The sequence below is a fragment of the Oncorhynchus clarkii genome, chromosome 20 (assembly GCF_045791955.1).
Source record: "Oncorhynchus clarkii lewisi isolate Uvic-CL-2024 chromosome 20, UVic_Ocla_1.0, whole genome shotgun sequence".
NCBI classification, from domain to species: Eukaryota; Metazoa; Chordata; class Actinopteri; order Salmoniformes; family Salmonidae; genus Oncorhynchus; species Oncorhynchus clarkii.
The window spans coordinates 40,244,640-40,263,766 of record NC_092166.1 but is presented as its reverse complement, the minus strand read 5'-3'; the positions used below and the strand labels follow the sequence as shown (position 1 = coordinate 40,263,766).

At 44.2% G+C, this 19,127-nt stretch overlaps 1 pseudogene; it reads left to right on the top strand.

Annotated features, from left to right (window-relative positions):
• Positions 1–19,127, top strand: part of LOC139377426 (voltage-gated potassium channel subunit beta-1-like) — a 76,171-nt pseudogene that overhangs the window by 41,503 nt on the left and 15,541 nt on the right.

Here is a 19,127-nt window from a genome sequence, read left to right as displayed (position 1 = left end):
AATTAGCTTGGAATAAATTAGGCTTTAGAAGAGAGCCATAGATCAGAGGTATACTGTGAGAGAGTTAATGGTCAGTGGGACAGCAAGAAAGAGAGAGAGAGATAGGGGGGGGGGGGGCGAGGCGAGAGAGAGGGGGTGAGGGGGCGAGAGAAAGGGAGGGAGGGGGGGTGGGAGGGAGGGGGGGTGAGAGGGTGGGTAGGTAGAGAGAGAGAGAGAGAGATAAATGTGAAAGTGTTTGCGATTGCAGTCGTATTAGAGTAATAAAATAGCACTGCAGTGGTGATGGTGGGAGATGCTACAGATAGTCGTGTTGTGTTCCTGAGGCAGACAATAACAATGTAATGTTTTAGGGTAGAATTGTCTGTTATCTCTGTTGTGTGTGCGAAATTGTGTGCATGTGAGCGTGCGTGCGTGCATGTGTGTATACTGTATGTGAGTAAGAGCTCCCGAGTGGCGCAGCAGTCTAAGGCACTGCATCTCAGTGCTCAAGGCGTCACTACAGACCCTGGTTCGATCCAGGGCGGCGTACAATTGGCACAGCATTGTCTGGGTTACGGGAATGTTTGCCGGGTGTAGAACCCTATTGTAAAATAAGACATTGTTTTTAACTGACTTTCCTAGTTAAATTAAGGTGAAATAAATACAAATATCTGTGTGTATTTCTTTAAGAGTCTGATTTAGAAAAAAAAACATAATAGACTGAAAAAAGATTGATGGCTTACTAAACAACAAAAAATAGTTATTGTTTTGTACAAAATCACACATATAATTTCAAACCCCACAGAGGTACAGTATGAAGTAATGAAACAAGTCCAATCAGCCCATATAGCACTCAAGGGCCAGAGAAATCACAATGCTTCAGGGCCAGAGAAAATCCAATGTGAGAGTGTAGTGTGTGATAGATGGGCTAAATCAACTCTCTTCTCCCAGTAATTTCTCAGTTCTGATTCAACGATTGGACCAGCGACAGAGGTGACCTCGTGTTCCAATGATTCTCCCTGATCAAATATGAGGAGGTCAATAAAGGTCACAGTGATCATTATTAAACGCTCCGCGCAGCGACTACAATTGATTTTCTGTTCCTTTTCAATTGTTTGGCGCAAAACGGAGCAAATGGCTGCCAGTGAATTGTGTACATGTCTCATGTGTTTACATCCCATCTAATAGCATGCCATTGTTAGATTGTCAAGAGGCAAGAGGATGTGTGTGTATGTGTGTGTGTGTGTTTCTAGTATCATGAACACGCAACACTAGTTTTCTTCATCTCAATAACTTTATGGGATGTGTTTTCCACAGCAACCTGGGGAAATCAGGCCTGCGTGTTTCCTGTTTGGGCCTCGGTGAGTATGTTTAATTAGCATTAGTGACAAATCGCTAATGATTTGATTAGCATCCATGTGTAACCTCTGTTACACATTATGTCCTGTGTGTGTGTGTGTGTGTGTGTGTGTGTGTGTGTGTGTGTGTGTGTGTGTGTGTGTGTGTGTGCCAGTGACATAGATACAGAGAGGCAAAGTTTTGCATCTTCTATACTCTGAGTGTGGAGGGACAGTGTGCAGCTATTTACAGTAATTTAATCTTATTCTTGTTAATATTTAATCAGTGCTCCTGGTTTCAGAAAACAAGCTGCTCAATTATCACCCATATCTAATGCACAACTTTGATAGGATTGATTTAATTCATCTGCCTTATGAATACTTAAGCAACTATACCATACACGGATTGGTTGTTTAGCAACAGAATCGACTAGTGCACAACTACGGGGCAAAACAGACGGAGCTTGCTTAGAAAAAGGAGCACATGTTGTCTCTCAAATACACTGTTGCAGTTGTTGTTTAGCTAGCTGCCAAATTTGAACCATATTAACATTGACATGAAAGTAGTCAAAACACTTCAAAACGAGACATGGTATCAAGAACAAGAAAAAATGAAACGAGCCACCTACGATTCCCCATATGGGAGCTTCTTGTCATTGTTGCTAGCTATTTGTCCGTTCAGAATCATAACAAGCACGGCTTCCGGCCCCATTGATGCATACGCATCATTTTCATGATGTTATCAGGCAACCCGACAGATAAACACTCTCTTTGTGTTTGTCTTCTGTGCGTGTGTGTGTGTGTGTGTGTGTGTGTATGTGTGTGTGTGTGTGTGTTTGTGTGTGTGTGTGTGTGTGTGCAGTAATAGTACAATATAAAGTCATCCTTGTGCTTTTGAGCAAGGCAAATAAGTCATACTCGCCTATTGCCTTGTACAGCAACTCTAATGACCCAGCTGAAACACTGAGGGGGTAATTGAGGGTAAAGGGAGAAGTCAACAAACAGTAAACACACAGTAACTGAATTATTTTGGGGTGATGCTAGGCAATTCTGACAAGGACAGAGGGGCTGTAGCTTTACCATGCAAAGACCGGGAGCAAAGTTAGCATCATAACACACACACACATGAAAGGACTCACACGTACACACACACACACGCAGCTCCACCCAGGGTGGGTTTAGCAGTGGTGAATCATGGGTAAGTATAGTCGAGGCCAGGGTTGTGACAGGGAGAGAAACAAGAGGAGTACTGAACCTGCCAGAACTTATCCTACTGTGCCCTCTGACCTTTCACATGTTTTGTTAGATGTTGGATTTGAGAGTGTTAGTCATATTTCTGTGTCCAAAGTTAGCAATTGGGTGACTTGTGGTGACACTTTCTATCACTATCAACATATAGGGGTTTAAAGTATAGATTAGAATGTTCCATTTTGCACAAATGGCTTTTTTTGTTCCAGAATTATGACTTTGACATGTATTTTTCCTAGGTACTTGGGTAACGTTTGGAGGTCAGATTTCAGATGAGGTAAGTCAGGATTCAAATTACAAGCTATGCATGAGACCGTTAAGGAATTGCACCCACAACACTGGTGTTACCAGCGCAGCATTTCAACCAACTGAGCTATCCCGGACCCCTGGTTAGTGTGGTCATCCCAAAACAGATCTCCTTCCCAGTCAGCTCCTGTTAGCACCAAGACCTCCTCTGCCTTATCACTCCCTCACCCTGATGCCTCTCAGATCCATGGGCCAAAACCCCAGAGGCTTTTTGGCTCACACGTGGACAGAGAGAAGGACATGAAGACAGTTCACACACAGTTGAACAAACACACACACACACATTTACATACATGACACACGCATACACGTGCATGCCAAGCACACACACACACACACACACACACACACACACACACACACACACACACACACACACATACACACACACACACATACACACACACTGGTGGAGTGAGGGCATTGAACTGTGACATTTGTCTACTGGAGACGCTGATACTGGTAGACTGCATTGTCCTTGTGAAAGTGGCCTGCAGGTACAAAAAGTAGAATGATGTTGACAAAGTGTTGTGGGGAAATTACAGGGTGTTGATATTGTGTATTTTATGTATAGTAACAGGGAGATCCCACAAACTAGATAACAAGACAACATTCATTTAGCTACTAAAACATTGAAATAGTACAAAAAGGGATAGTTCACCCAAATGACACGTTGGTTTGACAACAATCCATGCTTTGGTTTAGTTTCCCTTAGTTTCCCTGTCACTGTTTCCACATGTTAACGTTGGCATGGCACAAATCCCAACCAAAATGTATTTCTCTCATTTGTTTTTGCTGAATTCTACCCAGTACAATATATGCTATTTAGCAGATGATTTGATCTGAATAGATTTACAGTCATGTGTGTTCATACATGATGTCCAGGAATCAAACCCGTTATTCTGGCGTTGCAAGTGCCCTTGCTCTACCAACTGAGCTACAGAGAACTGCTCAGTTTCATTTTGAGTTTCAAAAATCTTTTCTCTTGTTTTGTCTCTGCCGATTGCCTCTCAGCTGCCAGCTCTCTGTTCTCTCCTGGGTTGATAAAGCCTCTTGTGTTTCTCAGGTGGCTGAGCAGCTGATGACCATCGCCTACGAGAACGGGGTCAATCTCTTCGACACAGCCGAAGTTTACGCTGGGGGGAAGTGAGTGTGATCTGAATACATATTACCTACCTACCTGAAACCAGAGGACAGGAATGGCTATTTTATTTGTTTTTCTTATTTCACCTTTATTTAACCAGGTAGGCTAGTTGAGAACAAGTTCTCATTTACAACTGCGACCTGACCAAGATAAAGCAAAGCAGTGTAGGGGTCAGCCAAGCTGACAGTGGTGTGAATCAACCATATGGAATGGGATTAGTTCTAAAGCAAGTAGGTTTACAGCGTGGGTGCATGCCAGACTGTTTATGTATTCAACATAGTTGCCTTGCCAAGACACCGAGAATTCAGCTAAGGCTGAAACAAGCTGGCACCCACACTAGTACATTTATACTTCCATGCACACATGATTGAACGTAGTACAGGATGCATACAGTGTATATGGAGAGCATTGATAATGCGGAATGGTTCATTTGATCAAATTCTAATAGTAGTTCCTGTTATACAGTATTAAACGTGCTATGTTCCCGAATGACTTCTAAACGCAGCGTTCTGGGTTGGTTGGATTTAGCAACAGATTGGAACGCTTTATCAATGCTCAAGCACTTGACATTGTAAAGTCACCTACCGATGTGTAGCACCACTAGCGTAGCACAGTTTCCCCGTCAGCCACTCACAAAGAACAGACAATCGCTGTCCATGGTTCTGAAATTTCGAGATCTATGCGGCTGCCTATCAGATGATGTTTTTATTTATTTAACTAGGCAAGTTGGTTAAGAACAAATTCTTATTTTTCAAACCCTCACCCGGACGATGCTGGACCAATTGTGCGCTACCCTATGGGACTCTCAATCACAGCTGGTTGTGATACAGCCTGGAATCAAACCAGTGTCTATAGGGACGCCTCTAGCACTAAGATGCAGTTTCTTAGACCGCTGTGCCAGTCAGGTGCTAGTGCTTGTAGTAGCCTATAGATTTCCTTTAATGGATACATGTTTGTTTGTATTTGGTCGCCATTTCCTCATGTTAAGCCTAATGTTTATGTTTTACAAAGCTATAGGCCTACGGTGTCGCAATGCTGCTATTCAGAATGCTGGCCTGCGGCAATAATGCACAGTACTTACTTGTTCAGTAATTAAAGGGGAAAATTCAAACATTGCAGATTGTAAAACAAATTGTCAATGCAACAGCATACTAATCAGTAACCAAAATATTTTTGGGACTATAGAACTGTCCTGTAGGCCAAAAGCCTACCTTAGCCGACTTCTGCTCTCGCACAACTTTGAAATAAAGTCTGTGCTGCGTAAAACCAGTCCACTAGCCGCTGGGTCTCTGGCAGTCATCAGCTTGCTTTTCTGGGAGAGGAAGAGGAGAAGGAGGTCTTCACTAGTCACTATTCTCCAGGGGAGGAAGTAGAGGTGGAGCAAGGCCACTGTCATTGTCGGGCCCAGGCAGTGAGTTCTCTGCCCGGGACTGTGAGGTTGCTAGTGCTAGCTGATGCATAAGTATGACTACTAGCTTCCACTTGCGATGGTGTTTCGTCAGTCGAGGATGATGTGGTAGGTTTGCTGATGTGGTCCCGTAATTTGGCACGCGCTTGATCAGAAAAAGCTTCTTTTGCAGCTTTCTGTGCACCATTTGGTCTTGGCCTTTTGTTTATTCACCGGCACCGCTGACAAACAGGCTAATTAAATGACAACTGTATTGTCTGTCTGTCTCAGCTACTACCATGTAGACACACACACGCACACACGCACACACACGCCCTTAGAGTTATTCTCCCTGCTTTATTACAGAGCCGAGATAATCCTGGGGAACATCATCAAGAAAAAGTGCTGGAGGTATGTATCATCTTTAAACTGTGTGTATCTGACTGTCTGTCTGTCTGTGTGTGAGTGTGTGTGTGAGAGAGAGAGAGAGAGAGAGAGAGAGAGAGAGAGAGAGAGAGAGAGAGAGAGAGAGAGAGAGAGGGGGAGACGGGGCCAGCTAACAAACGTTAATCTACCGTTAGTCTACCATTAATCAAACCACAGATTTATCTCAATTCCATCACCAATATAACTCATCCACCCATCTGCTAAATAGGTCTGCAGCAGTAACCATGGCAACCAGAGGAAAGTTATGTGTTCTTGGCTATGCAAAGGCTGGTAGGTGGTCAGGCCTCAGCTATCAGCACATACTGATCTCATACATCTTTGCTGCTTCATTTTTCCAATGTACATTTCCAATCATAACGTCTTCAGTCTCCAGTTCTTCAGTTCATGTCGGTTCACTGCCTCCGATTGAAACATTAAACAGCCAAGCAATGGGGATTTGACTTTACTTTGAGTAGATACACTGTATCCTATCAAAGTTCAGAGAACCTGTCCCAGAATACTTTTCTTCATACTTGAATACCATGTATAAAAAGCTGAAGGATCCATATTGTTGACTCCCCTACAGTATTAAGACATTACATAAGGCTATATTCATCAGGATAAGGATGTCCATGTCTTTCCCTCTGTTTGTCTGGCTGATCTCTCTCCCTTTGTCTTCATGTAGGAGGTCGAGTCTGGTGATCACCACCAAGCTCTACTGGGGAGGAAAGTAAGTATGTTCCTCCTCAGACATTCTGAGCACCACGCCAATGTGATTCTGAGGTGCGTGAAGTAGGATAGATCTTTGAACGTACTGAGGCTCTCCTATACCGTATACTGTCTGAATTCTGTCTGAGTTCTGTCTGAGATCTGTCTGAGTTCTGTCTGAGTTCTGTCTGAGATCTGTCTGAGTTCTGTCTGAGTTCTGTCTGAGTTCTGTCTTGACAGAAGTTGAACAGGATCATCCATCAGTGAGCTCTAACCTGTTCATCTTCTCTTTATTAGACATATCCTGTCTATTTGAGGTTCCTAATGAGGATCTAGATAATTGGTCAGGTCGGAGTCGTTCCTGCTACTGACTCTGCCGTGTCTGCAGGTTAAATCTCAACTAAAACTCTCTTCCCTTTACAGTGCACTAGAGCCACAAAAGGCTGGATTTGCACTATGATGAAGGAGGGTGTCTAAGATATGTGCACATACTCAGGCCAAAAGTAGTGCACAGCGAGAGAGAGAGAGAGAGAGAGAGAGAGAGAGAGAGAGAGATGATTAACAACCAGCCTGGCAGTCTGTTTGGGGCCTGACAAGGCTCTCTGCATCTCTGAACAGACTTGCACACACAGCTGGGGGAGCCGATAACATAACAGAGAATAACACAGCCAGAGATCCAGGATGACTCAGCCCCACGCTACAGTTCTCTGTGTGCCTGGAATATCAGTCCCCAACTCTCAGAGCAAGAAAGAGAGTCTGTGTGGCTCTGTCAGTAGAGCATGTCAGTAGAGCATGTCACCACCAGGTTGTGGGTTTGAGTCCTGCTGGGGCCACCCATGTGTAAAATGTATTCAAGCGGTATTGTAAGTTGCTTTGCCTGAAAGTGTCTGTTAACTGGCATATATTAAAAAAATAGAGGGGGGTGGGCATGGAGAAACAAATAAGGAGAGAAAGACAAAGAAAGGACTGAAGAAAGAGAGAAGATGGATAGTAATGGGGGAGGGCTGGGTAGAAGAGGATGATGTTGCTGACGGTTTCTCATTGACTCAGACATCCACTATGAGAATAGCATTTTCAGTGCTGACAGACCATAAACTTTGTTTTGTCGCTACCGACACTTCCCAGGTCCTGTTGTGTCTCTTGTCTATTCATCGATTTGTAGACAGCTCATTAGAGGCTTGTGGGACAAGTTCAATGCTCTAGTCACTGTAAATCTGTGCGTCTGTGTGTCTCTCTCTCTGTGTGTGTGTGTGTGTGTGTGTGTGTGTGTGTGTGTGTGTGTGTGTATGTATGTATGTATGTATGTATGTATGTATGTGTGTGTGTGTGTGTGTGTGTGTGTGTGTGTGTGTGTGTGCGTGCGTGCGTGCGTGCGTGCGCGCGCGTGCGTGCGTGTGTGTGTGTGTTTGTGTGTGCATGCACTGGTGTGTGCCCTTTTGTGTATACTTTTCTGTGTGTATATTTACTTCTGTGTTCTTTTCCAGAGCGGAGACAGAGAGAGGACTCAACAGAAAGCACATAATTGAAGGTAAAGTGGCTGATTTCCTCTCCTCCTCTTCCTTATGTCTTATCCTCCACATCACTCCATGCCCCAGCTCACCTCTATAATCCCCTCCTTTTCATATCCACATCACTTTTTATTTTCTCTTCTCCCTCTTGTGATTGATTGCTGCAAGAATGCTGTTCATTGACTACAGCTCAACACCATAGTACCCTCCAAACTCATCATTAAGCTTGAGACCCTGGGTCTCGACCCCGCCCTTTGCAACTGGGTCCTGGACTTCCTGACGGGCGCCCCCAAGTGGTGAAGGTAGGAAACAACATCTCCACTCCGCTGAATCTCAACACTGGGGCCCCACAAGGGTGTGTTCTCAGCCCCCTTCTGTACTCCCTGTTCCCTCACGACTGCGTGGCCATGCACGCCCCCAACTCAATCATCAAGTTTGCAGACGACACAACAGTAGTAGGCTTGATCACCAACAACGATGAGACAGTCTACAGGGAGGAGGACAGGGCCCTCGGTGTGTGGTGTCAGGAAAATAACCTCTCACTCAATGTCAGCAAAACAAAAGAGATGATCGTGGACTTCAGGAAAGAGCAAAGGGAGCAGCCCCCTATCCACATCGAAGGGACAGCAGTGGAGAAGGTGGAAAGTTTTAAGTTCCTCGAGGTACATATCACCGACAAACTGAAATGGTCCACACACACAGACAGCGTGGTGAAGAAAGCGCAACAGCGCCTCTTCAAATCAAAATCAAATCAAATGTATTTATATAGCCCTTCATACATCAGCTGATATCTCAAAGTACTGTACAGAAACCCAGCCTAAAACCCCACACAGCAAGCAATGCATGTGTAGAAGCACGGTGGCTAGGAAAAACTCCCTAGAAAGGCCAAAACCTAGGAAGAAACCTAGAGAGGAACCAGGCTATGCGGGGTGGCCAGTCCTCTTCTGGCTGTGCCAGGTGGAGATTATAACAGAACATGGCCAAGATGTTCAAATGTTCATAAATAACCAGCATGGTCAAATAATAATAATCACAGGCAGAACAGTTGAAACTGGAGCAGCAGCACAGCCAGGTGAACTGGGGACAGCAAGGAGTCATCATGTCAGGTAGTCCTGAGGCATGGTCCTAGGGCTCAGGTCCTCCGAGAGAGAGAAAGAAAGAGAGAAAGAGAGAATTAGAGAGAGCATACTTAAATTCACACAGGACACCGGATAGGACAGGAGAAGTACTCCAGATATAACAAACTGACACTAGCCCCCGACACATAAACTACTGCAACATAAATACTGGAGGCTGAGACAGGAGGGGTCAGGAGACACTGTGGCCCCATCCGATGATACCCCCGGACAGGGCCAAACAGGAAGGATATAACCCCACCCACTTTGCCAAAGCACAGCCCCCACACCACTAGAGGGATATCTTCAACCACCAGCTTACCATCCCGACACAAGGCCGAGTATAGCCACGGCAAAGATCCAAGGGGGGGGGCGCCATGGCACAACCCAAAGGGGGGCGCCAACCCAGACAGAAAGATCACATCAGAGACTCAACCCACTCAAGTGACGCACCCCTCCTAGGGACGACATGAAAGAGCACCAGTAAGCCAGTGACTCAGCCCCTGTAATAGGGTTAGAGACGGAGAATCCCGGTGGAAAGAGGGGAACCGGCCAGGCAGAGACAGCAAGGGCGGTTTGTTGCTCCAGAGCCTTTCCGTTCACCTTCACACTCCTGGGCCAGACTACACTCAATCATATGTCCCACTGAAGAGATGAGTCTTCAGTAAAGACTTATGGGTTGAGACCGAGTTTGCGTCTCTAAATCAAATCAAATCAAATGTATTTATATAGCCCTTCGTACATCAGCTGATATCTCAAAGTGCTGTACAGAAACCCAGCCTAAAACCCCAAACAGCAAGCAATGCAGGTGTAGAAGCACGGTGGCTAGGAAAAACTACCTAGAAAGGCCAAAACCTAGGAAGAAACCTAGAAAGGAACCAGGCTATGTGGGGTGGCCAGTCCTCTTCTGGCTGTGCCGGGTGGAGATTATAACAGAACATGGTCAAGATGTTAAAATGTTCATAAATGACCAGCATGGTCAAATAATAATAATCACAGGCAGAACAGTTGAAACTGGAGCAGCAGCACGGCCAAGTGGACTGGGGACAGCAAGGAGTCATCATGTCAGGTAGTCCTGAGGCATGGTCCTAGGGCTCAGGTCCTCCGAGAGAGAGAGAAAGAAAGAGAGGAAGAGAGAATTAGAGAGAGCATACTTAAATTCACACAGGACACCGGATAGGACAGGAGAAGTACTCCAGATATAACAAACTGACCCTAGCCCCCCTACACATAAACTATTGCAGCATAAATACTGGAGGCTGAGACAGGAGGGGTCAGGAGACACTGTGGCCCCATCCGATGACACCCTCGGACAGGGCCAAACAGGAAGGATATAACCCCACCCACTTTGCCAAAGCATAGCCCCCACACCACTAGAGGGATATCTTCAACCACCAACTTACCATCCCGAGACAAGGCTGAGTATAGCCCACAAAGACTACGCCACGGCACAACCCAAGTGGGGGTGCCAACCCAGACAGGAAGATCACATCAGTGACTCAACCCACTCAAGTGACGCACCCCTCCTAGGGACGGTATGAAAGAGCCATATAACAATAGGTAGGCAGACCATTCCAGACCATTCCATAAAAATTGAGCTCTCAACCTCAGGAGGCTGAAAAAATGTGGCTTGTCACCGAAAACCCTCACTAACTTTTACAGGTGCACAATTGAGAGCATCCTGTCGGGCTGTATCACCGCCTGGTATGGCAACTGCACTGCCCACAACCGCAAGGCTCTCCAGAGGGTGCAAACTACCTGCCTTCCAGGACACCCACAGCACCCGATGTCACCGGAAGGCAAAAAAGATCATCAAGGACAATAACCATCCGAACCACTGCCTGTTCACCCTGCTTCCATCCAGAAGGCAAAGTCAGTACAGGTGCGTCAAAGCTGGGACCGAGAGATTAAAAAACAGCTTCTATCTCAAGGCCATCAGATTGTTAAACAGCCACCACTAGCTCTGAGAGGTGGCTGCCTACCTACAGACTTGATACCATTGGCCACTTTAATAAATGGAACACTAGCCACTTAATAATGCCACTTAAGAATGTTTACATATCTCGCATTACTCATCTCATATATACAGTATATAATGGATATTGTATCCTTCACTATCTATTCTTTACTATCTATTGCATCTTAGCCGTTCTGTCACTGCTAATCCATATATTTTATACTTATATATTCTTATCCCATTCCTTTACTAGATTGTGTGTATTAGGTTTTGTTGTGAAATTGTTAGATACTGCTGCACTGTCGGATCTAGATGCATAAGCATTTCACTACATTCGCAATAACATCTGCTAACCATGGGCATGTGGCCAATACAATTGTATTTTATTTCCTCCTGTGTGCTCAGTTGAACTTAACCTCCTCTTTTGAAGTACCTGTATGTCTCTACTACCGTTCAGGGTCAGATGTCTCTGGGTCTTGAGTTGGTCCATTTGTAATATGATATGATGGACATGAGCACCCCTCCATACCCTCCTGTAGTGTCCTCTCCTGTTATTGTCTCTCCTAGCATCTCCTTTTCTTTTCCTCTCCTCTCCTCCCCTGTTATTTTCTGTCCTCTCCTTACCATTCCGTTTCCTTTCCTCTCCTCTCCTGCCATCTCCCACCTTACTGTTCCATGTTTCCCCTTTCAGTCCCTCCAGTCTCCTATTTGACAGTTTTTAGGGTGTTACACAGCTAAACCTGACACCCAGGTTACCCCAATCCGCACGCTACCCCAAACCAATTCCCTGATCCAGCCCAACAACGTCCCGTCCACAGCAGTGCCTGCACCTCCTGCAGCACTCTCATATAGTATTAACATTCATATCAGCTTGAACAGAATCATATGTTTAGCATGAGAGATAAAGGATGGGGAGAAGAGGGGAGAGACAGAGAGAGAGAGAGGGAGGGAGGAGAGAGAGGAAGAGAGCGGGCAAGATCAATTGAGAGAAAGTAAGAAAACTTAGGGAGGGAGAGAAAGAGAGCATAGCAAATTAGTTGGGCTCAGCTGTCCTGTCTGGAGGATAGATAACAATACTGAAGCACAGCGCCTGTGTCACCATAATGTGGTGGATGTCACCGCAGGCTAACTGATGAAGCACACGATTGGCTGAGAGACACAGTTGTTGACAACCTATTTAAACTGTTGATGTGGATGTCACTGCTGGCCAATCGATGCAGACACTGTCTAAAAGAGACAGCTGTTCACAGCATTTTTTGAAGGGCATTGGCAGGTGTGGCGGTGTCACCACAAGATAATCGATGTTGGGCCGAGAAAGACAGTTGATTCATATCTCTGAGTGATGTCTAAACTGGTTTCTATAGTAAAGAGTAGAGGACTAGTGAGGCAAACTGGTGTTGGACAGGAATGTTTTTTGGTGGTTTTATCTACTGATTGACAGGATATTTTAAGCTATTTTTTAAACAGGACTTGGTTCATGACCTTGCTTGTTTCCTCCTTTATCCAATATCCACCAATGGAATTAATTTGATGTATTACCCTTCTATCCACGTCTCGCTAATCTCCACAAATAGAGGCACGTAGAGGCTACCCATTCTTAAGACTGCTTGATCAGTGCAAGTCGTGTGAGTGTGTGTGAGTCACTTCAAAATAGAGTCCCTTCATAGTCTTATAAAAATCATGGCAGAGCAGGCTCAGATTAGTGTGTGTGTGCACGTGCACATGCATGTGTGTAAGGCTACTGGGATTACCGGGTTGTAGATGACAGGACATGGATTAAGATGTGTGAATGGTGACAGGGAAGAGCATGACTCCCTCACATGATTAACTCTAAGGACTGGCATTCATCTGTCACAGAAATGTACACATGTATACACACACACACATGCACAGACACTCATACAGTATACACGTAAACACACTTTTACAAACACTCATATGTACACACCTCCTTTCTTTGCCTGTCTTATTGTGTCCCATCCTCTCCTCTCTCCATCCATTCATCTGTCTGCTCTCCTATTAGTTTTTGTGAATGGAGCTGAGCTGATAGACACAATACCTCATTCATCTCTACCCCTCATCCCTCTCCTCTCCTCTCCTCTCCTCTCCTCTCCTCTCCTCTCCTCTCCTCTCCTCTCCTCTCCTCTCGGGATTCAAACAGCAAAGCCTTCATCTGACAGGATAAGAGAGACAGAGGAGGAAAGGTCTCCCTCACCTTCCCTCAGATCCTCTGCGTTCTGTAGCTGCAGGTTTCTAACAGGTGTTTACCTCTCTCTTTCATTTCCTTTTCTCTCTCTCACCCTCCCGCTCCCTCTCTACCCACCTCTCTCTCTCTCTCTCTCTCTCTCTCTCTCTCTCTCTCTCTCACAGGTCTGAGGAGCTCTCTACAGAGGATGCAGCTGGAGTATGTGGATGTGGTGTTTGCCAACCGGCCCGACAGCAACACCCCCATGGAGGGTGAGTGATCACGGGGGAAAAGGGAGGGAGAGGATGAGAGGGTGACTCTCAGGGATGGGAGTGATTGGTGGTATTGTTGTTGGTTTACTTTGGCACTCGTTTGTTTCACATGCACACACAGTCATACACAAACACACACGCACATACACACAAGCAAGCAAACAAACACAAATAAACACACTCACACAGGCATATACACACTGCCCCCCCCCCCCCCCCCCCCCCCCCACTCTGTGTTCAGTAAGTTTCAACAAGGCCTCTGTGTGTGTTGCTCCCCTCCCCTCATTCTATTGAAACAGGATTCGAGTCCCCCTCGAGGGTAGCTGGTGTATTTTGGGGTTAGTCTCCATGGAGATAGAAGCCCTACTGTGCTCTCTGTCTTTTCCTCTTCTTTTATTTCTCTTTCTCTAATTTGTGTCTCTTTGCTCTTTTTTTCTCTGCCTTTTCCTCGGCTTACTTACTTCCGCTCTGTCTTGGCTCTCCTATAACAGAGTGGGTCACAACACTAACTTGCTAGAGATTTCTTGTCAGCCCCTACTGTTCTCTCTAAGGTCGGATCCCTCTTACTCCCTCAGCCCAAAACAAGCCACCAGGGGTCCAGACTGTACACAACCTGAGCCTGTCACCCAGAGCTGCTGATGTCTGTCACACAAGCCCAATGGCAGAAATTTTCTAAGAAAGATTGCTAGATCGTCTTTGCCCCACGGCCAACAACAGACAATGTTGACTCTTCTGATGTGCCCATCACTACCAAATACGATACTGATTGGCCGATTGACAGACACAGAAAGCAAAGCAGATGGATAGATGGACGGACAGATGGACTGACAGACAGACACGCGCACACACACACACACAAACTCTATCTCACACGCACATACCCAGCTGTGATCCTATCCCAGCTAACAATTTTAGGGAAAGTGACCGTTTTTGCAATGTTACCCTTAATGTTCCCCAGATATTTGAGTGTCTAGTTTTCCGTTAGTTAGGAGAACATTGTATGCTAGCAAAAACCTCATGAGAACCTATTTAGTATGTCCTGGTGTTAGAGTTAGAAATGTCCTTAATGACAAACAGAGCATTCCAGAACGTGGTTGCCATGTTCTCAGAATATAACATATTTATGTTCTAGACACGTTCCATTGGAATGTTGCAAAAACAGTCCTGTGTGCAGCTTTCTGAGCGTTTGGACAATATTCTATCAACGTCCCACCAAACATAAACAGAACAGGGTTGTTGTGTTCCCAGAATAAAATATATGAATGTTCTAAATACGTTTCATGGGAACGTTGCATGAACATTTCTGTGTATCATTTGTCAGGACGTCACCTGATGATCCCAAAGAAATGTTCTCACCAAAATAAAAGGGTTTCATTACCCACCACCCGTTGTTACTGTTGCCGAGCCCATCAAGGCCATAATTGGTGAACCTCTGATCTTTGGCATACATATATATTTCTGTATCGTGTTCTAATGTTGGTGGGTCATTTCACCCTGTTTTAATGTTACTCCTGATCAATAAAACTGTTTTTCGTGAGTGTACTTTTAACAGAGCTGAGATTCACTTCAAAGTACATTTCAAGCAGACGATGGAGAGATGTCCAGCTACATAGAATTAATAAGTACTAACAATTTATGAGAGGTAGTGGAAATGTGGTCATCAATCAATTATAAAGCTCTTCTCACATCAGCTGATATCTCAAAGTGTTGTACAGAAACTCAGCCTAAAACCCCAAACAGCAAGCAATGCAGGTGTAGAAGTACGGTGGCTAAGAAAAACTCCCTAGAAAGGCCAGAACCTAGGAAGAAACCTAGAGAGGAACCAGGCTCTGAGGGGTGTCCAGTCCTATTCTGGCTGTGCCGGGTGGAGATTATAACAGAACATGGCCAAGATGTTCAAATGTTCATAAATGACCAGCATGTTCGAATAATAATAATCACAGTAGTTGTTGAGGGTGCAACAGGTCAGCACCTGGGACAGGGAGCACGTCCGGTGAACAGGTCAAGGTTCCATAGTCGCAGGCAGAACAGTTGAAATTGGAGCAGCATATATATATATAATTAAAAGTGACATTAAAGTTTGGCTACATTTTCAAGCGCTTCTCTCATGTCAGTATAGGTCTGACCATCACCTGCAATTCGATATGTAGGCTTATTTTAATTATTTATCTACATTTACATATACTTATTTTTTTCATAACAGAATAGCTGCGATATTTCGGTTTTCAAAGCAATTTAATTGGCTATTTTGGTTAATGGCCTTGTTGCCCTTGTAGATTGGGCATCTCTTGAAGGCCAATTGGCCTTTCCTCTAAAATCATGAAATTACAGGCCTGGTCCACACAAGACATGAAACAACATGACACAATACAGAACATTAATAGTCAGAACAGCTAAAGGTCAGAACTAAATACATTTTAAAGCAGCACACATAGCCTTCATATCAATATATCCACACAAAACATCTAGGTCCAATAGGGAATGTGCAGTGAGCTGTTGCTTTATCTGTATATTTAAACCAGGTTTGCTGTTCATTTGAGCAATATGAGATGAAATGGAGTTCCATGCAATAATAGCTCTATATAAGACCGTACACTTTCTTGAATTTGTTCTAGATTTGGGGACTGTGAAAAGACCCCTGGTGGCATGTCTGGTGGGGAAGGTGTGTGTGTCAGAGCTGTATGTAAGTTGACTGCGCAAACAATTTGGAATGTCCCATACATTAATGTTTCTTATAAAAATAAGAAGTGATGCAGTCAGTCTCTTAACTTTTAGCCAAGAGAGATTATTATTATTTATATTAGCCCTCTGATTGGAGTGTGGTGTCAAAGAATCTGAGCATCTCTTTATTATGGACAGACCTCCTCCCATCTTTACAACCATTGATTCTATATGTTTTGACCATGACAGTTTACAATCTCTGGTAACACCAAGTAATTTAGTATCCTTAACTTGTTCAACAGCAAGTGGTGCAGTGGTCTAAGGCACTGCAGCGTAGTGCTTTAGGTGTCACTATAGACACCCTGATTTGATTCCAGGCTGTATCACAAGCAGCCATGATTGGGAGTCCCATAGGGCGGCGCACAATTGGCCCAGCGTCGTCCAGGTTTGGCTGGTGTAGGCTGTCATTGTAAATAAGAATTTGTTTTTAACTGACTTGCCTAGTTAAATAAAGGTTAAATGAATAAATAAAATACCATATCACACCATACCAGATTCAGCTGAGATTTAGAGTTTAGGGAATGATTTGTATCAAATACAATGCTCTTAGTTTTAGAGATGTTCAGGACCAGTTTATTACTGGCCAGCCATTCCAAAACGGACTGCAACTCCTTGTTAAGGGTTTCAGTAACTTCACTAGCTGTGATTGCCGACATGTATATGGTTTAATCATCAGCATACATGGACACACAGTCTTTGTTTAATGCCAGTAGCAGATCATTGGTAAAAAAATAAAAAAGGGTAGCAGGGCCTGGAGAGCTGCCCTGTGGTACACCACATCCTACATGTTTGACAATAGAGAAGTTCCCATTAAAGAAAACCGAGGTTATGGTCAATAATATCAAAGGCTGCTGATCCATTTCTTTCAACCAATTATCATCCATTTGTGTCAGTACATGTTGAGTGCTCTTTTCTATAAGCATGCTGAAAGTCTGTTGTCAATTTGTTTACAGAGAAAAGGCATTGCATTTGTTCAAACAATTTATTCCAATAGTTTGCTGATAGCTGGAAACAAGCTGATAGGTCTGCTGTTAGAACCAGTAAAGTCCACTTTACCACTCTTGGGTAGCTGAAATAATTGGGTCCCCAAAATAATAGGCTTTAGATGAGGCAGGTGAACCTGCAACCACAGCACTTCAATAACACTTGACATGAGATCTTCTCTAAGCATTACAAGAATATGGCTCCTAATATATATACAGTGCCTTGCGAAAGTATTCGGTCCCCTTGAACTTTGCGACCTTTTGCCACATTTCAAGCTTCAAACATAAAGATATAAAACTGTATTTTTTGTGAAGAATCAACAACAAGCGGGACACAATCATGAAGTGGAACGACATTTATTGGATATTGCAAACTTTTTTAACAAATCAAAAACTGAAAAATTGGGCGTGCAAAATTATTCAGCCCCTTTACTTTCAGTGCAGCAAACTCTCTCCAGAAGTTCAGTGAGGATCTCTGAATGATCAATCCAATGTTGACCTAAATGACTAATGATGATAAATACAATCCACCTGTGTGTAATCAAGTCTCCGTATAAATGCACCTGCACTGTGATAGTCTCAGAGGTCCGTTAAAAGCGCAGAGAGCATCATGAAGAACAAGGAACACACCAGGCAGGTCCGAGATACTGTTGTGAAGAAGTTTAAAGCCGGATTTGGATACAAAAAGATTTCCCAAGCTTTAAACATCCCAAGGAGCACTGTGCAAGCGATAATATTGAAATGGAAGGAGTATCAGACCACTGCAAATCTACTAAGACCTGGCCGTCCCTCTAAACTTTCAGCTTATACAAGGAGAAGACTGATCAGAGATGCAGCCAAGTGGCCCATGATCACTCTGGATGAACTGCAGAGATCTACAGCTGAGGTGGGAGACTCTGTCCATAGGACAACAATCAGTCGTATATTGCACAAATCTGGCCTTTATGGAAGAGTGGCAAGAAGAAAGCCATTTCTTAAAGACATCCATAAAAAGTGTCGTTTAAAGTTTGCCACAAGCCACCTGGGAGACACACCAAACATGTGGAAGAAGGTGCTCTGGTCAGATGAAAACAAAATTGAACTTTTTGGCAACAATGCAAAACGTTATGTTTGGCGTAAAAGCAACACAGCTGAACACACCATCCCCACTGTCAAACATGGTGGTGGCAGCATCATGGTTTGGGCCTGCTTTTCTTCAGCAGGGACAGGGAAGATGGTTAAAATTGATGGGAAGATGGATGGAGCCAAATACAGGACCATTCTGGAAGAAAACCTGATGGAGTCTGCAAAAGACCTGAGACTGGGACGGAGATTTGTCTTCCAACAAGACAATGATCCAAAACATAAAGCAAAATCTACAATGGAATGGTTCAAAAATAAACATATCCAGGTGTTAGAATGGCCAAGTCAAAGTCCAGACCTGAATCCAATCGAGAATCTGTGGAAAGAACTGAAAACTGCTGTTCACAAATGCTCTCCGTCCAACCTCACTGAGCTCGAGCTGTTTTGCAAGGAGGAATGGGAAAAAATGTCAGTCTCTCGATGTGCAAAACTGATAGAGACATACCCCAAGCGACTTACAGCTGTAATCGCAGCAAAAGGTGGCGCTACAAAGTATTAACTTAAGGGGGCTGAATAATTTTGCACGCCCAAGTTTTCAGTTTTTGATTTGTTAAAAAAGTTTGAAATATCCAATAAATATCGTTCCACTTCATGATTGTGTCCCACTTGTTGTTGATTCTTCACAAAAAATACAGTTTTATATCTTTATGTTTGAAGCCTAAAATGTGGCAAAAGGTCGCAAAGTTCAAGGGGGCCGAATACTTTCGCAAGGCACTGTATATAGAAACA